Genomic DNA, 5,327 nt, shown 5'->3' on the forward strand with positions numbered 1-5,327 from the left:
GTAGCATGCTTGCCGAGCATACGTGAAGCACTGGGTTCGATTCTCAGCACCACAAATAAAGGTCCATTAACAACTATACACACACACACACAATGGGATAATTATCCCATTAGAACAGGAATGAGGTTGCCATGTGGAGAAAGGTCTGGTAGGAGGTTGAGGGAATTTCCTCTTATTGGCCAGTTTCTTGGAATAGGGGATTTGCTCACAGCTGAGAAGGTTGATTGGGCTGGAAATTATAGGTGCGTGAAAATCTTGAAATAGTCATTGTGGTGTGTGTGTGTTGGTGGGGGTTAATCAGAAAGATCTATTGCATAGAGGAATTAGAGCTCTTTTAGAAGTTGTTCCCTCAAGCCTATAATCCCAGTGATTTGGGAAGATGAGGTAGAAGGATCCCAAATTCAAGGCCTGTTCCAGCAATTTAGTGAGGCCCTAAACAACTTAATGTGACCCTGTCTCAAAAATAAAAAGGGCTGGGAATGTGGCTCAGTAGTAGAGCACAACTGGGTTCAACCCCCAGGACCTAAAAAAAAAAAAAAAAAGTATAAAATCAGTTGAACAGATTAATATTTAATTTCTCCTGCTCAAAATTTTGGAATTTAACAGGGCTTGGATATAGTGGAGCAATTTTCTAGCATGTGCAGGGCCTGGGTTCCAGCCACATTACCTCCCACCCCACCCCACCCCCAAATTAACAAAGCAATGCCTAAACATTGAGACATTGCTGTTAAACCTGGATTCAAATAGCATTGGTTTATCTGTATAATTTCAATGCAAATTTGGCAGCTACTAGTGTCTGAGAGGAAAATAAATAGACCAGAGCAACAATAAACCTGGAGGTTACCGGGTGCAGTGACGCACACCTGTAATCTCAGTAACTAGGGAAGCTGAGGCAGGAGGATCACAAGTTCAAAGCCAGCCTCAACAAATGAGTGAGGCCCTAAGTAATTCAGTGAAACCCTGTTTCTAAATAAAATATTTTTAAAAGAGCTGAGGATGTAGCTTGATGGTTAAGCACCCCTAGGTTCTACCCCTGGTACCGAAATTAACAAATAAATAAACCTAGAGGTTGACCACACAACCAACCAAGGCTGAGTCATCCTTTCAGGTTATTTAAGCAAGGGGAGGTATGCGCTCAGATATAATAAGCTAAAGCACCTAAAACCATTTGACTGTTATCCAATTGGGGAATTCCAAGGATGCTGGAAACTTTTTTTGGTACCAGAGATTGAACCCAGGGGTGCTTAACCACTGAGCTACATCCCCACCAACCACCTTTTTATATTTTACTTAGGGCCTCACTAAGTTTCTGAGGCTGGCTTTGAACTCATGATCCTCCTGCCTCAGCTTTCTAAGCCACTGGGATTACAGGTGTGCACCACTGTGCCCAGATATTGGAAACTTACGTGTGAACAGAACAGTTGTAAAGACTCCAAAATGAGCCAGGCATGGTGGCACAAGCCTGTGATTCCAGCAACTTTAGAGGCTGAGATAGGAGGATCACAACTTTGATGCCAGCCTCAGCAACTTAGCAAGACCCCATCTCAAAATAAAAAAATACAAAAACTGGAGTTATAGACACTCCCCCTCCACCCCCTCCCCCACACAAAAAGATTACAAAATCAGAGTAGTCCTATAGGAGATTTCCACCCTGGCAAGTTATACTCCTGGGCGAGTGTATCAACTGAGCAAATGACCTCCCAGCCAGCCACTGTCAGGCTTCATCTAACATTCTTTTCCCCATAGACTACTCCTATCCCCCATTTCACAACTAGAACAACTATGAAATAAGCCCTTGCCCTGCTAAATACTAATGCCAGAATAGTTTAACAAGAAACACCTACATCTTCACTGGTCTCCAACTTCACAGTAGGTGTTTGAAGCTATTCTGGGAAGCTCTGCCTCAAATTTGGGATAAGGAAAGCAGGGTCTTAGCATCAGCACCTCAGAATGCCCTCACCTCCTGTGTTACTTTTGGAGGCTATTGCAATAGGCAATAGGAGTCAGACAATAGAATAAGGAATATTTATTCTCAAGCAAAAAAACATTCATGTAAAAAACTACAAGGGGTTCCCAAGCACCTGGTGTCTGTTTCCAAGACCAAGAGAAACCTAAAGAGGGCCCCTGAAATCTACCACACATTGAGTGGTGTGGTGAAGGAGGGATCAGCCCTCTTATAAAGGTGGCAGGCCTGGCATCATACATGACAGGGATTCAATTCTAATGCAGTCTGTTCTTTCCACACCCTCATTGTGGGTTTCTTCAGATTATTTTTTGCAGGGAATTTTTTACAAACCACAGATCCTTCTTGGCCTACCATTCTTCTTCCATTTCCCCAGTGCATTTCTTCTTTTTGTTTTCCACACAGCCAAATGACATCTCAGCACTGGGGGTATGATGGGACAGATCCAATAAAATCTGGCTTAGCTGTCAGCATTTTCTACCTCCAATATATTCAATATCCTATGTATTTCTGCTAGACAAATTATTCTCAAAAAAATTTATCATTTTTATAATTTAAGAATCTATGGAAATTTACCACTAAGTTCAAACACCATTTACTTTGGTTTAAATGATGGTGCCCTCTCCAAAATTCAGGTTGAAACTTAATTTCCAAATACAACAGTATTAAGAAGTTGTGACCTTGAGAGGGACAGTGGTGCACATCTGTAATCCTAGTCACTCTGGAGACACAGGCCAGAAGATTGCAAATTTAAGGTCAGCCTCTGCAATTTAGCAAGACTTTGTCTCAAAAAATAAAAAGGGCTGGAGATGTAGCTGAGTGGTAATGGTTCAATCCCATTAGAGGTGGGGTGTGTAGGTGTGACCTTTGAGAGAAGCATCCTTACAGAAGAGCTCAAGGCTAAAGTGAACACTTGCTTGCCCTTCCATACTTTCTACCATGTGAGGACACAGTGTCCTTCCCTCAAGAGTAGCAACAAGGTACCATCTTGGAGGAAGAGAGCAGTCCTCATCAGACTTCAGTCAGCCCTGCTGGCTCCTTGATCTTGGATTTTTCCAGCCTCCAGAACTGTGAGAAATACATTTCTGTTCTTTATAAATTACAGTCAGGTATTTTGGTGTAGCAGCACAAATGGACTAAGACACTGTTTAAAGATTCAAATCTTCATTTTCTATCTGAAGAGACTTCTCTACGCACATAGCTAGGCTGCTCATCTCCCTGCCTCTCCAGTGTACCCCTATCATCATCCTGGTGAATTTGCTTTAGTCTTTTATTATTATTATTATTATTTTTTAGTTGTAGATGGACATAATACCTTTGTTTATTTTTATGTGGTCCTGAGGATTGAACCCAGGGCCTCACACCTGCAAGGCAAGCGCTCTATCACTGAACTATAGCCCTAGTCCTGTGTTAGTCTTAATATTCCCTTCCCCTACCTAGGGCACTCTTCTTGTCACTTGGAATCTTGCTTTTCTCTCATATGCAAGCTCCATTTCTTCACAAAACTTTCTCTATCCTCAGAAATCCTTACCTTCTGGTCACCATTGATATTTATATGGAATATTCTACATCTTAAATAAGAAACAAGATGGGAATGACAAAGAGAAGACCTATCTCCAAGCCCATAATACCAGGCTATAACTAGCCTAAGAAATAACATGTGACTCTTCGCTTATTACTAATAACACTAACCAAAAACATGCTGTTTCCTTTACCCACTCATGAATGAGAACACATCTTAGTTAACACCAATAAAGAATATATCAACAAGTGATTTGTTCTTATGCACACAGCCAATAAATGACACAAAAAAATCCTAATAAAATCCATTGTTTATGGATAATGAACATCCAGTATTTTCTACTGGAACAAAATTTTCTTTCCTGAGTTTCTCTCTTTTAGGGCACAGCTTATCATTCCATAAATAAAATCAGTAAAAGAATCCCTGGGGACCAAAATTAATTAAATTCAATACATTTTTTACATCACTGAGGTCTCCAGGCTGTACTAGGTCACAGAAGCAGCTGTGGACCACTTAGCCCTGGAGACAGGCACTGGCAGGAATGAATATGGACTGTGAAGGGATATGATCCACAGTGACACTGGGATGACGTTCCAGAACCATCTACAATAGGGGGTGTCTAGGCTTTTTAAAAGATGCATAATCCTTTGGGAGTCTCCCCAAGAAAATGCATTTAAACTCAAACTAATGCATATATTTCATAGACTCCACGAAACCCATCCAGTGAATTCTCAGAGGTCTAAGATCCCAAGTTAAGAACTATTGATCTACACTTCCACCAGAAACTCATTTACTCCTACTATTGAAGAATCAGCTGTACACCATTTCCCATTTTCCTTCTCAGACTTGGGACTGCAATAGTAGATGAGTCATACCTATTGTGAGGAGTGGAGTCGGCCTGCAGCCTAGTGAGCAGTTTATATATTTCTTTATTGTCCTTGTTTTTAAGTTATTTCAAAGTTGGTCCACAGAACTTCAGGGGACTATAACATTTCTTTTCTTCTTACGAGACTCCTATGATGGGTCAACGTTGACCAGGAGTACACAGAAAACTACACCATCAAGTACCCACAGGAGAATGTGTCAGAATTGACAGTCTGTCAGTCTTTCCACAATGTTAGATTAAGGAAAGCACCGGGAGGCTGATATTGGACCCATTCCCTTTCCAGGTGACAGCCTGGCCTTAAAACAGAGATGCCTCAAAGATGATCTGGGATTACAATGGTTCTAATCATATAAAAGTCCTCTACCACAGCCAGGGGTATAGCTCAGTGCTTGAGCGCTTGCCTAGCATGTATAGGCCTTGGGTTTGATCCCCAGAACCACACACAAAATAATAATAATTGTAAAACTCCTCTTCCAGGTCCTAGATAAAGTACATTCCATATCAAGGCCAAAGAGCTGAAGAGGACTCCTTTTGGTTGGGGGTCTGAGACTGCTCTTGCACCTGAGTTTCATCTCATCTTTGCTCTGTCACTCTGGGTACCAAGAACCTTGGCCAGATGTGAGAAAGTTTCCATTTCTATTCTTTGTTCTAACTGTCCTATGCATAGATGCCAAGTAAGGATGGAGCACAGGCCTTGGCAGTTACTCGTGCCTTGGATAGATGAATGGCTGTAGTCCATCTAGTCCCTCGGTTGCACCTGTTTGTATATTCCAGGCCGTGGGAACACAGATGTTCAGAACCTCTTTACAATCAAGATGCCAAATATCTGTAATCATTCCCCAGATCTGACAAAACTTCTGGGATCTGGAGGCAAAGAAAGATTTGTGACTATTGCTGAAGGTGCCTTGAGGCTGGCCATTAGAAACCTGAACCACAATTTTCACTGAGAATCCAAA

Source organism: Ictidomys tridecemlineatus, chromosome 15 (genome assembly GCF_052094955.1).
Source record: "Ictidomys tridecemlineatus isolate mIctTri1 chromosome 15, mIctTri1.hap1, whole genome shotgun sequence".
In the NCBI taxonomy this organism is placed as follows: Eukaryota; Metazoa; Chordata; class Mammalia; order Rodentia; family Sciuridae; genus Ictidomys; species Ictidomys tridecemlineatus.